At 41.1% G+C, this 18,923-nt stretch overlaps 1 protein-coding gene and 1 long non-coding RNA gene across 9 annotated transcripts in view; one reads left to right on the forward strand and one right to left on the reverse strand.

Annotated features, from left to right (window-relative positions):
• The window catches only part of abca2 (ATP-binding cassette, sub-family A (ABC1), member 2), a 280,330-nt gene that overhangs the window by 231,004 nt on the left and 30,403 nt on the right, over positions 1-18,923 (reverse strand). The window lies entirely within an intron of this gene.
• On the forward strand, positions 11,661-12,367 carry LOC120561253. Its single transcript, XR_005639578.1, has 3 exons — positions 11,661-11,876; positions 11,967-12,042; positions 12,134-12,367. It is a non-coding gene; the product is annotated as an uncharacterized LOC120561253 (long non-coding RNA).

The raw sequence follows: 18,923 nt of genomic DNA on the forward strand, positions 1-18,923 counted from the left end.
AGTGGAGTACTTTTACCACCCATCCAGTGCCCTCTGAGGCCACAGACTATGGCAGAACTGAGGGCAGCCATTAACCCTGTGACCAACTCCTAGGAAAATGGCGGATAGCTTTGTGTGATTCTTCACACATAAACATGACAGGATAACACAGGAAAACCATTTTGTGGTTATCTTAAAATGACAAATACCACTACTACTTTATATGTAGTACTGATTTTTTCCTTGCCACTGTCGCACTGCTTGCTCTTGAGGGAATTACTGGAATTGTTGGAATTGTTGGGGCTTTGTAAATTATAGAGTGTGGTCTAGACCTACTCTATCTGTAAAGTGTCTCGAGATAACTTATGTTATGATTTGATACTATAAATAAAATTGAATTGAATTGAAAATTGAATTGATTTTAATCCTTAACAGTTTTTGAAATTACATGCATTTACAGTATGTACTCCAGCAAAACAGTTAAATCTGTACCTTTTCAATGAATAACAAATATATTCAAGTAAGAATTTGACTCTATATTTCATAACAAATTACAGTAAATGCAATGATAATGCATGAGGGTTAATGTGTAAAGTCCCATTTCATGACTTCAAACAGTGTAAGTGTAAAACACTGTGTAAAAAGTGTAAATAGTCAAAATCCACAGGCTGACGTTGCAGAACTTCCTAAAGCCTTCTCAGCAGTCTCTCCATAAACTGCCTCCCAGTTGAAGGTGCTTGTAATTATACACAACTTAGTGAAATCGGATGAGAAATGTAAAGGTTACGCCTTTAAGCCAGATATACCATAGACATACTAGTTTTTGTTTACAGACAAGTTTATACATGTATGTCCAAGTAAACCTTTAACCAATAATATCAGTTAAACAGTTATAAAATATTGTACTGGACTGGTTTACATGATAATGTTAACTGTTATGTTCAGCTAAGGCAGTTTTTCAGTAACTGTGTTTTTTCCAGTTTTAGGAGATGTCAGTGAACGCGTTCTGCCTGCGTGATTTCCCTAGAAACCTGTCAGTCAGCAGCTATACTTGTGATTGGAGGATAGTTATGGGGGAGGGGCGTTAACGTTCCATGCCGGTGCCAGTGTTAGTGGCAGGTAGACAGAGCGGAGCTCGTTCTCTTAAGACATCCATGACGGAGCTAATGAGAGATGCAAGCAAGTCAAGCCTCGTGAGCCAGCAATAACACCTTAGGACCAGCCTTAGGATTCCTAAAGGACAGGAATTACTGTTATTATAAATACTAAATTATAGAAGATAGATTGTACGGAGCCCCGGAGGTGACATGGAGGGAAAAAAAAATCAGAAGGAGAAAAAAAAAAAAAGACGAAAAAAAAAAGACATGTACTGGTGGCAAACACTAACTCGAGATCTCGACTTTGAAACTCGAGATCTCGACTTTGAAACTCGAGATCTCGAGTTTGCGACGGAGAAAAAAAAAAATTATGAAAAAAAAAAAAACGAAGGAGAAAAAAATAAAATAAACACGTACTGGGGACAAACACTAACTCGAGATCTCGAGTTTCAAAGTCGAGATCTCGAGTTTGCAGTACGGCCTGGGGCTCTAGCTTCTTGGTGTCGGTTTTGGCTCCCAGGAAGCAGGCAGTGAGCTCCAGATCCTGCAGCCGCAAACGGACTCTGCTGCCCCGGGGGGCAGCTGTGTTCCTGCCCGGGGGAAGACACGCCGCCGCCGGCAGCTTTGCCTCGCTGCTACGCTGGTCCCTGCTGATCCTGATCCGACCGGACAAAGACACGTAGTCCAGGACGACCTGTACGTCGATTCTCTGCGGAAAGTTCTATTGCCTTTGCCGGTGGCAGGCGGACGGAGAAGATCTATTGCGGTGCGGGGCGGCAGAGTCCGTTTGCGGATGCAGGATCTGGAGCTCACTGCCTGCTTCCTGGGAGCCAAAACCGACACCACGCAGCTGCAGCCCCAGGCCGTAGGCTACTGCTGGGACGAAACATGACCGGGGGACCGCCGCAGCAGCTAGGCAAAGTTGTGTTCATGCCCGGGGGAGGACACGCTGTAGCCGGCCACGGAAATCTCCGCCTCCAGCTGCCATCTGGATTAGCTGGGACCGGTGCAGCAACGAGGCGAGGCTGTGTTCCTCCCCGGGGGAGGACACGCTGCCCCCGGCCGGAAATCTCCGCCTCCCGCGGACTTCTGGACTGGATCACTTTGTTCACTTTGAAAGTCGAGATCTCGAGTTTCAAAGTCGAGATCTCGAGTTAGTGTTTGCCACCAGTACATGTCTTTTTTTTTCGTCGTTTTTTTTTTTTTCACTCCGATTTTTTTTTCCCTCCATGTCACCTCCGGGGCTCCGTAAGATTGACATCCCCGGCGGGAGACTTAGCTACAATTAGCCCCAACTTAGCTGACGTGTGCTAACCATGGATGTATTAAGAGAACAGCTCTAACCAGCCTGCTTCAAGGTGAAAAAAAATGGCAGAAATAAACAGACTTACTTAGATTTGGTGGTTCCAGGTGAACTTATGGAAGCCATTGCAGATATGTGGTTATAACACATGGATCTATGAGGATGCCTGTGGAGCTGCCGTCTCTCCCAGTAGCCTATGCAAATTACCTGTAAACCACGCCCTCTTTGTCCCTCCCCTCAGGCCCCTCCTCCCTACGCCAAAACAGTGACAGAAAGTTGAAACTGAAAACCAGTGACATTGTAAAAATCGTAAAAAAACTGTTACTGAAAAAAGTCAGACATCAAGAAAAAAATGTAGATTGACATTAAAAAACCTATTATAATGCAAACAAATGTCAAAGTGAAATAAAATAATAGCATTGTGAGATTATTACTTTTTGATGTTTGTGTTTTATATTTCAGTTCAACATTTTTCAGTGCCAATATTTGTTGTTTCAATGCCAATTTTTATTTTCAATACCACAGGTTACTGTCACTGTTCTAGCTCCATACAGATCAGCAAAAATATGCATTTGCCTATTTCAAATGCATGGCCATAATATATTCATGACTGCAGGCAGATCTAGGCAAACTTGAATCAGCATTAGTGTTCACTTTCTCTACTTAAAACACAAAAGATAACATGGAGGAAGGACAGAAGATGTCATTCTAACACCAGTTTACCTGTGCAGTCCTCCACCATCCATCCCCTCAACCCTCCGTTACTTTCTCCTTCCAAACAGCTGCACATATGGATTTGATCTTTTTGTCATAACTTTCTTGTAACCATCAGTACTGGAGATACCAAAAGGATATTGGCACCAATCTTCTTACAGAGTTTCTGCAGGTTTCACCAAGTCAAATTTAAGACTTCTTAAGACCTTTTTAAGACCATTCTGAATGAAATGTAAGACCTTTATCACAACATAAACTAGAGATGGCCCGATACCATGTTTTGCTTCGCGATACCGATTCTGATACCTGAACTTGCGTATCGGCCGATACCGAATACTGATCCGATCCGTTTTAACTATGGCTGTCAGCATTAACGCGTTAATCGCGACGCGATTAAGGGCCGAGTATAACGCATTAATTTTTTTTATTCGCATGCCGCCATTTATTAATTTATTTTCACTTCACTCGGCTTCACGTCGTGCCTAACAGGCTACTATTTTGACCCTTTGCCGCACCTTTACTTATCATCAAGCTGCCATACTTCCTCGTAACACATCCTCCTGCTGCTGGCTGCAGGCATGATGGAGAAATGCAGCAGCAACACAATTCTGAATGGCGCTTTTTATTTTCCAAAACTCCCGGACGGCTCGCAGACAAGTCGAAAGCCATATGCACATTGTGTAAAGCCGAATTAAAATATCACCGAAGCACGTCAAGCTTGAGCTACCACCTACGAGCTAAGCATGGTACAGTTAACGTGATGTAGGCTGATGCTAGTGGGCTCAGGCAAAGCACTATTTTGGAGAGAGCTTCTCGCCGACCTGTTATTGAAACCGAAGTGCAAACGCTGTCTCATCAACCGGTGATCACTGGACGTCAGTGAGTAATCGAAATTATTTAGAAGTTACTGCACATGTAACTTCTAAACCTAAACGGTAGTAACGAGACCAAATAAGAACGAAAATTTCGGAACCTTATTTCGGTGCCTGACTTTACACTACACCTGACAGCAGGTAACGTTAGCCTACCTTTAGCTAGCAGCTGGATTAAACACTGTTAAAATGCTGACAGCTAACATTAAACAGTGTAAAGTGTGACCGCATTTCACTGTAGAGGATTCCAACACCGGGAGTCTGCTCTGCAGCGCAGCAGCTGCCATTGTCGGAATTAAACAACACAGATGGTGCGGTGCGTTCACTTAAAACAGGTAGCCTCGTGGTGCATTCACAGTAATTGTAAAATACCCTTTTCCTGTCTGGTGGTTGTTTTTGTCGTTCAACAGCAATTTACTGGTGAAATAAGTTATTGTTATAGTTATTACATTATTATTAAATCTTTAATTTTGACCATGGCCTTCAATAAACAAGTTCCTGACTGTTGTTTAGTACCCTTCTTTTTTTTCTTTTTTCTTCTTTTGTTTACAGTAAATAAATAATAAACCAATACAAATCTTAAAGTCAAGTTCATAAAGTAACTTTCTTTGCATTCATTTGATTCCCAATCAAGATACCCTGGTAAGAATTGCTCTCCATTGTTAATATATACTTAAAAACAGTTCTGAAATGCCAAATAATAGAATGTTAATGATGTGATAAAACTATAACTATAACTATAACTAACTATAGAAATTCAGCGATTAATCGCGATTACTTTTTTTTAGCGTTTGACAGCCCTAGTTTTAACAACTATCCCTGTATGGATGTGATATTATTTCTATATTTGTTGCCGGTCTGGCTCAGGTTGAAATCTTTGTGAAACATGAACAAACACAAACAATGAATGCCACTAAACTTTCTGTTATTTATTATGAAGTTTGACAGTCAGTTATAAACAGAAAAATAACATAAATAAACTACTTTAACGTAGATTTTCTTTAGGGCTTTATTACGTGGTATCGGATTGGTGCATAAACTCCAGTACTTCCTGATACCGATACCAGCGTTTTAGGCAGTATCGGAGCCGATAACGATACTGGTATCGGAACATCTCTAACATAAACTAAGCCCTAAATTCATTTTTTTTCAGTATCGCTAAACTTGCACTTCCCCATAAATCCGTTTTATATCTGTGGTACAATCTGAAAGAGACTAGCGAAAGAAAGAACTACAACACCACGGAATAAAAAAAAAACTGAGCATAGTAGCGTTGCATGGAAATAGGAAAATTAAGACCTGTTAATTATTTAAGACTTAGAACACAATACTTAAGTGAATTTAAAAGGAACACGCCGACTTATTGGGAATTTAGCTTATTCACCGTAACCCCCAGAGTTAGACAAGTCGATACATACCCTTCTCATCTCCGTGCGTGCTGTAACGCTGTCTGACGGCACAGATCCTGCAGGTAACTGGTTCCAACTAGCCTACTGCTCCAAATTGTGACAAAAGTGACAAAATAACGCCAACATGTTCCTATTTACATGTTGTGATTTGTAGAGTCACAGCGTGCACAAAAAACAACATAACATGAGACACAGCCATCTTCTATCCGTAAACAAACCGGGAATTATATTCTAAGACAGGCTTGCTGCGAGCATATCACTCTGCCCAAGTACTATATTGTTCCGCCTGAGAATATAGTTCCCGGTTTGTTTACGGTTAGAAGATGGCTGTGTCTCATGTTGCGTTGTTTTTTGTACACGCTGTGACTGGCAACACCAAAGCACTCTTTTCCTCTTCGGTCCCCCTACAGGTTGGAAGCGGAATTGTGTCCATTATGTCTCATTCGAACTACAGATCCTCTATCCGATCTGGCAAACTTGCATAGTGCGGTTATAGCCGATAGAGGGCCGCAAAGGGAATGCAGAAGTGCCGTTCACCCTGTTACGAGTTGATGAACCACTGAAACAATTTTGGAAACATTATTTTAAGGCACAAAAGATTGGTGTTGCTTTAATTAATGTACCTTTAAAAAAATCTTAACAAAGGCCCCATTTGTGTGGCGGCGCAACCACCAGTTCAAGTAGCATTCTTGACAGTTTGGTGTTTTCCTGTCCTTGAAATTTCTGTCTGTGTAGTATTTTGGTGCCCAGTGCATAACGCATGGTGTACAGGTGAAAAGAGAAGAACAGGGTCATTGTGAGCTTCATTCAAATGAGGCAGTGCAAAGAGAGTGTTGCACTGAGAATAGACATCTCAGAACCACGTCTGTTCCTTGAAAGTTTCAATCTGCTGCCACTTTAATGATTTTATCAACAAGAGCAAACAAAAATGCTTTGAACAAATGCACAGCAATAATGGAATAATCCTTAAAATGTAAATAAACTATTTTTAAATAAACACTCTCCAACCCTTAGATGCATTTAAATCAGACCTTGAAGATAAAATTAGGCATTAAAAAAAGACATTTTTATTCGTCACATATTTAACATATCTCTACATTGTGCAATAAAAAATAAGATACACCTTTATGAGATTAACCTTTATTGTTCCGCATGATTATTTTGAACAATAATGAGATCACGATTATTTACCACGATTATTCATTGATTTAAAGATTTAAAGACTTCTTAAATCTTCTAAACGCTTTTAATCTCACTCAGTCAGTGTCTGGCCCGACACATGAAAAGGGACATACATTAGATCTTGTGCTGTCTCATGGTTTGTGTGTTCATATAAATGAAATATGTAGTGCATGTATTTCGGACCACTTCCCTGTCTTGTTTACGATTACAGTTCCATGTTCTGTAATTAAGTCTCCTATTTCACAGTGCCGCGTATTAACAGTCAAACCCCGGCACAGTTCTCTGCTGTTTTTAAAGACTCTGTGCTTTATAAATTGGATGGAGGTGATGTTAATGGTGCTGATGGACTCATAACTCTTTTTAATTCAACCTGCACAAATATCTTAGACTCTGTAGCTCCTTTGAAGGCGAAACGCACTAAACCGCTTTTAGAGCCTTGGTTAAATGACACTACCCGAGCGATCAGACGTGCATGTCGGCAAGCTGAGAGAAGGTGGAAGAAAGATAAACTCAGAGTGTCTTATGAAATTTTACAGCAATATCTATCTGATTATCAAAGTGCTGTAAAACTGGCAAAATCTGATTATTTTTCTAAACTGGTTGCAAATAACCGTCACAAGCCACAAGTTCTGTTCAATATGTTTAACAATATTACAAATCCTTGCAAATCTTTTCCTGTTACACCTACACTGGACCTTTGTAATTCTTTTTTAGAATTTTTTGTTGAGAAGATTTCTGTTCTTCGATCTTCTGTAACCACATCCTGTGATCCTGATCCCTCTGCTCCTCCTGTATGCCTTGCGGTACTAGATCAGTTTGAGCCCATATCAATCCTATCCCTATCTGAGGTGGTCCATAAACTGCGGCCTACAAACTGTCCCTCAGATAGTATCCCCTCTCGTTTGATTAGAGAAGTCTTTTATACCGTTGGACCGTGTATTTTGTTATTGATAAATACTTGTCTTGTCTCTGGTCAGGTTCCGTCCGCCTTTAAACATGCTTTTGTGCAACCGCTGCTAAAAAAGGAAAATCTTAATCCCGCTGTTCTTTCTAACTTCAGGCCCATTTCAAAACTGTCCTTCCTATCTAAAGTCTTGGAGAAAGTAGTTTCTATGCAGCTGCAAACTTTTTTAATTAGTAATAATATTTATGAAAAGTTTCAGTCCGGCTTTAGATCCCGTCATAGCACTGAAACTGCATTGTTGAGAGTTTTTAATGATTTGATTTTAACTGTCGATTCAGGAGCCTCTGCTGTCTTAGTGCTTTTAGACCTTACTGCGGCCTTTGACACTGTGGACCACTCAATTCTCCTGGCACGTTTGGAGAGTTGTGTGGGAATCAAAGGTACTGCACTAAGGTGGTTTGAATCTTATCTAACTGACAGGAGCTTCTCTGTCCAACTCTGTGATTTTTTATCTGAAACGGCTCCATTTACCTGCGGTGTCCCCCAAGGTTCCGTCTTAGGCCCCATTTTATTTTATTTGTATATGCTGCCCCTGGCCTCCATTTTTGAAAGGCACGAGGTCTCCTTTCACTGTTATGCAGACGACATTCAAATTTATATGCCCCTGAACGTAAAAAATCTGCAGCCCCTGTTTGATTGTATGAAAGACATTAAAACATGGATGAATTTAAACTTTCTAAATTTAAATGGAGACAAGACAGAGATCATAGTATTTGGAAATCCTAAACCTCTTGATTTAAATTATCTTGGCCCCTTGGCTTCGAACAGTCGTTCAACTGTGAGGAGTCTTGGTGTTGTGTTAGATAGTGCATTTAAGCTTGATAAACAAATATCCGCCACTGTCAGATCATGTTTTTTCCAGTTGAGAACTATAGCCAAGGTAAAGGCATATCTCCATCCTAAAGATCTGGAAAGGGTGATAAATGCCCTTATAACCTCTCGCCTTGACTACTGTAACTCGCGTTATGCGTGGGCTTAGATAAGTCATCGCTTCAGCGTTTGCAGTTAGTCCAAAATGCGGCTGCACGTCTCTTGACAGGAAAGAGGAAGAGGGACCATATCACACCTGTGTTGCGTCACCTCCACTGGCTCCCTGTTCATTATAGGATCGATTTTAAAATTTTACTACTGACTTTTAAATGCTTAAATGGCCTGGCTCCATTATATTTAACAGAGCTTCTGCACGCTCATATCCCGGCTAGAGTGCTAAGATCCGCTAATCTCCTCCTCTTGGATGTACCGAGAAGCAGACTAAAAACCAGAGGTGATCGAGCCTTCAGTGTAGCTGCCCCTAACTTGTGGAACAATTTGCCAGTCCATATCAGAACCTGCCAAACTCTGGAATGCTTTAAATCATTGTTAAAAACTCATTACTTTTCTTTGGCTTTTCCTTCGAGTTAGGTTTGTTATTTCCTGGTAATTTTAATTTTATTTTAATTTCACTATACCTCGGTATATTACACATGTTTTATTGTTGTATAAAATGTATGAGCAGTAATTTGTTGTTTTAACCTGTGAAGCACCTTGGTCAACCATGGTTGTTTTTAAGCGTGCTATATATAAATAAATTGATTGATTGATTGATTTAAGGGACAACATATTTTTATTGCACTTTCACATTTAAAGGGGTGCTAGAATGCAAAACCGATTTTACCTTGTCATAGTTGAATAACGACAGTTTGGTGGGTAAATAGGACATACATAGAACCTCAAAATCCCATTGACACTTCTTTCCTCTGCAATTTTGAAACTCTGAAAACGGGCAAATCTCAACAAACCTCCTCCTTATTTGGCTCTAGTCTCTATCTTTGTCACGCCCCAACATTTACATAGGCTACACCACTGATCTGAGATCAGGTAGTCTTCTGAACAGGTCGTGCAGATCTCAGAAATTGTATACATTGTTCATCTGCTATTTTACCACTAAATTCACTTCTGAGACTGTTTTATGCTGTTAGCTAGATGGAACTTCGTCACGGCCGGCAGTAGGGCTGGGCAATAAATCAATTTTATCGATTAACTTGAATTTGACGTTTAGGGAGATTTGTTTTTAATGAAAATCGGTTTTCTCTTTAACTTCCACCACCGATGCTCCCCTTAGGCTTCCGTAGTTCAGAGTGGGCTCAGCCCTCCCCCGCTTTCCTTACAGCCGGCACACAGACAACATGACAGCTAGCAAGGAAGAGCTCGTTCCAAAGAAAGACACAGTTTCATCCATTGTTTGGAATTGGTTCGCTTTTTTGGTGTCAGACGCAGAACAAATAACGCCACATTGCAAATTGTGTTTAAAAGCGGTTGCTAACAAAGGTAGCAGCACAACAAATTTATTCCATTATCTTAAACAAAGACATGTAGACATGCAGCCGAGTCTCCCACTCTCTTTGTTTAAGATGTGTGTGTCTCTCAATGAAAACAATCAAGACCGCAGCTCAAACACACCCTCAAAAGAACAAACTACAGTCTTAGAAAGATTTTGGAATTGTATCCCCTATGACCAGAAAGGGCCCCGGTGTAAAGCAATCACGGATGCAGTGGCGAAATATAAAGCAAGAGATATGGTGCCCATATACACTGTGGAAAAGCCGGGGTTCATCGGCATGCTTAAAGTTCTCGACCCCAGGTATGTGCTACCAAGCCGCAAATATTTTGCCGAAGTTGCCTTGCCTCGCCTGTACAACGGTACTCGTGAAAAGATCGCTAGAGAGCTGGAGGGGGTGTCGTTTTACTCCGCCATTACGGACCTGTGGTCCAGTCGAACGATGCATCCCTATATGAGTTTGACTCAATAGACAACGAATCGATCGTGCCATTGGGGTTTGTAAAAAGGCAGTTGCTGCCTTTTCCTATAGTTGGAAGAAAAGACATGAGATGGGTGAAGTACAGGCTGAGCTTGGTCTACCCACTCATCAGCTGGTAATGGAGTCCCCGACCAGATGGGGTTCACGTCAAAAAATTATAGAGAGATTTCTCGAACAGTAGAAGGCCATAGTCCGTGTCCTGGGGTCAGACAAGAAAAGCCGTCATCTTGTGCCCACTTGGCAAGATATTGAGGTTTTAGAGTCCGTAAATAAATCTGTCAAGCCACTCCAAGAATTTAAAGACGCCCTGTCCGTGGAGGCTTATGTCAGTGTCTCCTACATTAAACCGGTGCTGCATTTGTTCAAAACCAATCTCCTACAGCCAGAGTAAGAAGACACAGAACTCACTAAAACAATAAAAAGAAACATAATGCGGTACCTTGATGACAAATACAGTGACCCTGTGAAGAATGAACTCTTGGACATGTCCTTACTGATGGACCCCAGGTTCCGTACAACCTACATTGACCCAGACAAGGTGGAACAAGTCAAGAAGAAAGCTGTCACTGAGCTGATGTCTCGGCCTGCTGAAAAAAGTACACCACAGCAGCCTGGTCCAGCTGTGCAGGTGTGCCAAGGAGAAGCACAGCCTCCGCCCAATAAGAAAATGACTTTAGCTGCTTTCTTCAAGAAGAATGTGCCAGAGCCATCTTCTCACCAGTCAGAGGCAGTGAAAGTAGAGACAGAGCTGGCAACCTACCTACTGACCCCTGAGGTAGACCCAGACACTGATCCACTTCAGTGGTGGAAGCGTCACGAACCAAACTTCCCAAGGCTCAGTAATTTGGCCAAAAAATACTTGTCTGTCCCTGCTACAAGTGCCCCATCAGAGAGGCTTCTCAGTGTGGGAGGGGGCATTGTTACATGTAACCGGGCATGCCTCAAGCCAGAGGTAGTAAACAGGCTTGTCTTCCTGGCTAAAAATGCATAAAAGAAGAATGTTGAAACTAAAGTAATGGATACAGATGTTTCATTTTGTTTACAATTTGAGGGATTCAGGGACACAATTTTATTTTTAATTTATATTTTAAGTTATTTTGTGGTAGGTGCATTGTGTCACTAAGTTTGAAGTCAGAAAACTGATAAACTACAGAACAAAATAAAGAGTACATTTGTTTTGAGCAATTTCTTTGTCAGTTGTAGTTTGTTTTTAAATAGAAAAAAAAAAAAACAATCGATTCAAATTGAAAATCGGGTTTGGTGTGAAAAAATCTGAGATTTTTCTTTTTTTAATGTAGCCGGGTGGTGAATTTGAACACCATCACATTTATTTCTGGTTTGTTTCAATATGTATTTTGCGTTCAAAAAAATGAAAGAAATGTGCATTTGTTTGTTTGTTGGCAGAGGATACATTTTTAGTTAGTTATTCCAGCCACTAGGTGGCGGTGTCACACGCCAAGAGTTGCGCGGTGCCTCTTGGTCGCTCTCTTTTTCCTTTCGGGCCGATCAGGGAAACAGCACGGTGGAGAATCCTGAGTACATTGTGTGAAATAAAAGGGTAAATATTGCATAACTGGTTAAAAACATGTATGTACAAAAGGCTAAAATGATATCTGTATTCATCTTTTAACTGGATGATATGTTATAGATGAGATTGACTTTGGATGGATGTCGATGGATTTTGTGTGTAGCTGCCGACGCCAGTGTTTCCATGTGTTAGCGAGGTATTGTTAGCATGCATTAAGCCTCACCTATGCTAGTTTATATGGTTATTGGTAAAGTACAACAACTGTTTGTGTTTTTTATTGTATTTAGACATCAGAGTGACAAGTGTGTGACGTTGTGCGCTCCCTGGTGAAGCCCGTTTTTCAGAGTCTGTATTCTGGGAAATGTAAGTGCTTTCTAAGTCAAACTGTACATTTAAGAATCAACTGGAGTTTATTTTGAAGGTATATTAATATTGTTTTATTTTTGTTTTCTGTCAGTGTCCTTAGCCACTGCCGTATGTTTCGGATAATTTTGTGTTAATTATTTTATTTATTTTTTGGTTTAGGCCTTTCTGCCAAATTGAAAATACTGCCAATGTTGCAGAAATAAACTAACCCCGAAGAAGTTATTGTGTCCTGTGTGGGTCTTAGTTCAGCAGGCTACATTAAGCCATATCGCCCAGCCCTAGTTTCTGGGTTACTGGACTACCAAACGCTGCTGCTCTGACAGAGCTCCAGGGCCTGCAGCTCGCTGTTCTCCCTCCCCTCTTCCTGCTAAATGGCCAGTGTGTGTGAGTGAGAGCGCGGTCAGCGAGCTTGTTACGACTGCAATCTCTTACCACAGGTTCCAGTTAATCTTATAATGGATATGTGTGTTGAGTTATTTAAACAAACGATCGGGGAAATAAACGCCTCTTGTCCGTGAGTCTCATTGATAGAGCCCGCGGCTAGATGGAGCTCTATCAATGAAAGCTAGCTAGCCTCCTCCTAGACCTCTGAAATTCACAAAAAATGCATTAGCTTTGTCCTTAGGGTAGCTGTGATATACATGCCGTGACGAAATTCAAAGTGTAAATATACTCTAGTTATTCCGAAAGTGTAGCTAGCTAGCCACGATCTTTACCCTCAGGATTGAAGGGACACTAGCAGCTAACGAAACCCCTCATATTCACAAAAATGCATTAAATTGAAATCGGACACAAGTGTTAGCTTTGTAAGACCTTGGGGTAGCTGTAATATAAGTGGCGTGATGAAATTCAAAGTGTAAATATACTCTAGTTACAGCGCCGGCCCGAGCCTTTTGGGGGCCCTAAACACGCGGAGTCAACTGTGCTTGACGATTATTGACACAAACGTCACGCTATAATGTTACATTATAAATTAATACAGTGAGGTTATGTATTAACACAGTGACAGAGTATGAACTACTGTCCCCCTGGGCACAGATGCATAAGGACCCTCCCCCCATACTCTATTTGTGCAAAAGTGGGTGCAAACCGTGAGGGGGGCTCTGGGGGTGCTCCCCCAGAAAATTTTGAATGTGATAGATGTGATTTCCTGTATTCTGGTGCATTTTTGGGATGGTCAGCTTGAGAAGGGCAATACCTAAATTTGTTCAGATTCATAGCCTTTTGCTTTTTGACTTAATAAGGTAGTGACTTCACACAACTACTTGGGCTTCAGGGCCAAACAACACGTTCAATCCCAAAGGACTTCATGTTCTCTATTTATCCTGATAGGGATGCATATTTAGATTTTTTGTCCTGACCGATAGCCCGCCCGTGTTAACCGCTTATTAACCGTTAACAATCAGCCGACTAAGTCCAAGTCCACCCTTCTGGGAGAGTTAGCAACCACATCAATTAGTTTAGCTGCATGGTTGTCAGCTGTGGGTTTGCCGGACATACACTGTTAGTAGGAAGTAGGGCTGGGCGATATGCCCTCAAAAAAAATCCCTGATTTTTTTCACAAAAAATCTGATTCATGATTTAAATCGATTCTTCCCCCCTACTTAAAATCAATCTGCAGATGACAAATAAATGACAAGATCTCACACACACACACACACGCGCACACACACACACACACACACACACACACACACACACACACACACACACACACACACACGACATGTATACCATTATGATTATTCATGCCAATTTTATGCAAATTCATTTGAGTGTTTTCCCTACCATTGTATTGGGGGGGCGCCCACCGTAAAAGAATGACAAAATATTATGCTATATATTCAACAAATTATATAATTATGCTATCAACAAGAACTAAACGGATGCGTGAGATAAAGCTGTTTTCACACATACAGGTAATTCACTTCTCGTTCCTCAGTAAAAGTTCAGTTCATTTTGACTTTAGTTGTTTAGTAGTTTGACTTGCTCCTGTTTTTACCGGTTGCTGAGTAACGTACATTAACATGCCATGGTCTCATTAGTGTAGCATACCTGTAGCAAGCTCCTTCGTAGTAACTACTGGTAAAAAAACAAACAAAAAAAACATTGAAGAGGAGCTCCGTGCTATAAAGCGGCGATTGCTAGTTGTTTAAGCCGCAACAGACCTCCGTCACAGCTCGGTCGTATCAGCGGCTTAATGGTGCGTTCTAGTAGATGTGTTGAACTGCAACCGAGTTCCTCAACACCGGGTCTCAACAGCTGACGGTGCTCCATGGTGCTCCGTCCAATACTCGCTCCGTCAGGTCAGCGGTAGTTCGTGTTTCAGTTATTTGAGAATAGGTGACTTTGAGCCAGGTAAAGAGCACCATGTGCTTCCGGTCATTTCGGCGGAGATTACGGTTAAGTAAGTAATGAAACGACTAGTTAAGAAAATAACTAATATTAGCCGCTGTCGCTGCCATGTTGTTTGTGTATCTCCATGGCAAACGCGCGGGGAGAGGGCTGGGCCCATTCTGAACTACGGGAGCCCAGATGGGAACGTCGGCGAATGTTAAGGAGAAAAAAACAACACTCGATTGGGGGCCCCCTGGTGGCCTGGGGGCTCCAAGCAGCCGCTTAGTTCGCTTATGCCTCGGGCCGGCGCTGTCTAGTTATGCCGAAAGTGTAGCTAACTAGCCACGATCTTTACGCATAGGATTGAAGGGACACTAGCAGCTAACAAAATATATATCATAATATATCATATTCACAAAAATGCATTAAATTGAAATTGGACACAAGGGTTAGCTTTGTAACACCATGGGGTAGCTGTAATATAAGTGGCATGACGAAATTCAAACTGTAAATATACTATAGTTATGCCGGCAGTCGGCCAGCTCCGCGGAGCCCCGGTAGTCCAGTAACCCAGAAACGGTGACTTTGCCCTGGGTATGGAGCCCAGGCTTTCTCGTCAGACTGTGTGGAGCTCCTGAAGTCCGACAAGTCTTACCAAATTTGCAAATAGCCATCAATTTTTGTAAAACGGCCCATATTTGAGCTTTATATAGTTGATTTCTCGCATAAAAAAGTCTCAGAAGTGAATTTAATAACGAAATAGCAGACAAACAATGTATAACATTGCACTGTCTCGTCACCAATGCACGTGTATGTGGTTCGCTCAACCAAATTACCATGCAGCTCATCTAAATATTCATGAGCATACCATATTTGGAAGAAAAGCTCTTGTTACAAATAGGGCCATATTCACAGCGTAGTTAAGGGCCCATAAAATAGCAACCAGGCCATTTTCAGCCCAACCAATGTCACATACCCTATTAAGAGATCTTAAGGAACAGTGTGAAATACCCTATATAATCATTCTATCACCCCTTTAAAAAACAGAGCACTGCTTTCACTTCCATGTTGTGCTACATTCCCGCTAATGTACAAATTTTTGCATCAAAATAAGTAGGGCTGGACTATTATATATATATATATATATATATATATATATATATATATATATATATATATATATATATATATATATATATATAGTACAGGCCAAAAGTTTGGACACACCTTCTCATTCAATGTGTTTCTTTATTTTCATGACTATTTACATTGTAGATTCTCACTGAAGGCATCAAAACTATGAATGAACACATATGGAATTATGTACTTAACAAAAAAGTGTGAAATAACTGAAATGTCTTATATTTTAGATTCTTCAAAGTAGCCACCCTTTGCTTTTTTGATAACTCTGCAAACCCCTGCCCAGCCAGCAATGACATGTGGGGCCCGGATGGGTTAAGTACGGGTTCCATGGTTACTGTGTGGGCATGGGCTTTGGCTGGGTGAAATCAGCGGGTCCCATGTAGGTTTTGTAGTATGAGTCCCACATAGGAAGCCCATATGAGCTGATTACATGGGCCCCATAGGGACAGGCATGGGCCAATTGGGCATGGGTTTGAACTGAGAACACATATATGGGTCCTGCATAGCATATTTATGGGCCAAGTGGGCATGGGTTTGATCTGGGAACGCATATATGGGTCCCGCATAGAATGTTTATGGGCCAAGTGGGCATGGGTTTGATCTGGGAACGCATATATGGGTCCTGCATAGAATGTTTATGGGCCAAGTGGCCATGGGTTTGAACTGAGAACACATATATGGGTCCTGCATAGCATATTTATGGGCCAAGTGGGCATGGGTTTGATCTGGGAACGCATATATGGGTCCTGCATAGAATGTTTATGGGCCAAGTGGCCATGGGTTTGAACTGGGAACGCATATATGGGTCCTGCATAGCATATTTATGGGCCAAGTGGGCATGGGTTTGATCTGGGAACGCATATATGGGTCCTGCATAGAATGTTTATGGGCCAAGTGGGCATGGGTTTGATCTGGGAACGCATATATGGGTCCTGCATAGAATGTTTATGGGCCAAGTGGGCATGGGTTCGATCTGGGAACGCATATATGGGTCCTGCATAGAATGTTTATGGGCCAAGTGGCCATGGGTTTGAACTGGGAACGCATATATGGGTCCTGCATAGCATATTTATGGGCCAAGTGGGCATGGGTTTGATCTGGGAACGCATATATGGGTCCTGCATAGAATGTTTATGGGCCAAGTGGCCATGGGTTTGAACTGGGAATGCATATATGGGTCCTGCATGGCATTTTTATGGGCCAAGTGGCCATGGGTTTGATCAGGGAACACATATATGGGTCCTGCATGGCAGAGGCGCAAAGTAACTATGTAGGCCTATTGAGTTATGTAATTACTTACTGTACAATTTTTATTAACTTGTAGTAACTCTACATTTAGGCTAATCAAGCATGTTGAGATTGAGTAATTACATTTCAAGTCACGCTAGTCACCAAAGAACAAACATTGCATACATGTAGATCTTTTGCCAAAACAATCCATCAGTCATTTTTGTTAGTCGTGCAGAAAAACTTCCCAAAAATGTAAAAAACATCAAAATAGGTCAAAGTTTACGCTGTGTTGAATTATGCTGATTAGTGGACTCTCAGAAAGGTAGCAGGCCTACCGTAACAATTCAAATAATAGCCCAGTCCCAGACGCCTGTCCCTTGGGGCAGAAACACATATTTAGACAAATAACTATGCTTGATATTATCGGCCGATATTGGCTTTAAAATTCAATATCGGTAAATATAGTTTTTGAAATGGTTTAAAATGACTTAAGTATGTCATTGTATACCTTATTGGAAAGCTTGTTTCCTCTCAAAGCGAATGCAGACAAAATTTGGGTGTAGCTTGTTGGCCAACCAGCATACACACAGGGTTTGTAGAGTAAATAAATTCTTGAGCAGGGCAGATCTAAGCCCCAATGAGTGGAATGAGTTGAATTTTTGTTCTTGTGTGGCTATTTGTTTTCAGTTTACCTCAGTCAAAGAAATGTTCAGTTGGCATCTTCTCTCGAAGCACCGCACCCCAGTTAGCCTACCGGTTGCTGGCTAGTCCTTCAAAACATTCAAATCCCCAGTATCAAGGGAGTCATGGAACAGTGGGCAGTAAGCCTATAAACGATCATATGTTTCGGTATCTGTATCGGCTAATATCGGTATCGGAAATTAAGCATTGGACAATATTGGTATATCGGATATCGGTACAAAATCAATGTCAAGCATCCCTACAAATAACCCCATACGGTTATCCACATCCCATAGATGCCTGTCCCAATGGTCTATTTGATCAAATAAAACTCCGGGATCCTATTCGAAGTTTTACGGTACTTCATTTTTGAAGATGAGGCCAAATAGCTCACAGACAGCTAGTCCCTTTATGGACATGAATATGATGCATTTATTACCTCTTAGGAAATTGTAATTCAATATTTGTTAGAAAAGGACTTGCAGGAGGCCTCATCATCAATCTCTCTTCCACTTCTGTGTTGTTCGATGTCCTTGGACCAAGGAGTAGCATGTGTTTCTATCAAGGGGTAGCACATACACCAACAATGACTGATGTGTTGGCTGTAAAAGGTACAGTAGATCTGTTTGAGAAAAAAATGAGGGAAAAACACTTGTTTTGTATCTAATCAATTATTAATGATTAATAGATTGTTGGCATTTAAACTTTTGGTAAAGGAAAACACACATCCAGCCCTAGTCTGGAGAAGTGACGGTGGTTAAAAGTAACTAATACTCTGAGTAGTTTTTTTTTTTTTTTTACAAATTGTACTTTTACTTGAGTATTTCTCTAACACCAGTACTTTTACTTGTAACAGAGTAATATTTTAGCAATGTAACAGTACTTGTACTTGAGTACAGATTTTCAGTACTCTTTCCGCCTGTTATGCACACAACACCTAATTAGGCTCATTCATAATGAAGCCAGCGGAGCAGTTAACGTTTGTTAATTCTCTCAATTTACGAATTTTACTGTATTTAATTGTTATTTGTTCAGGCAGTTCTTAGGACATCTATAAGGGGCCTGTATGGAAAGGCCTTGTTTTCGCGCTCAAAACGTTAGCAGTCCATTCGGAAAGCACTGCTGCTAGCTGTGACTTCAAGGAGAACTTCTATCAGACATTCACAAATTGAGGTAAGTTGAAATATTATTTTGTCAGAAAAATAACACTGCAGATTGTACAGTGGTCTGTATTTTTGGTTTGTGCTGTTTAATCTGATGTAGAATCTAACCAAAAGGAAAAACAGCGGGAGAGGTTGGACAATAATTAATATATCACGA

The sequence above is a fragment of the Perca fluviatilis genome, chromosome 6, assembly GCF_010015445.1.
Source record: "Perca fluviatilis chromosome 6, GENO_Pfluv_1.0, whole genome shotgun sequence".
Classification (NCBI taxonomy): Eukaryota; Metazoa; Chordata; class Actinopteri; order Perciformes; family Percidae; genus Perca; species Perca fluviatilis.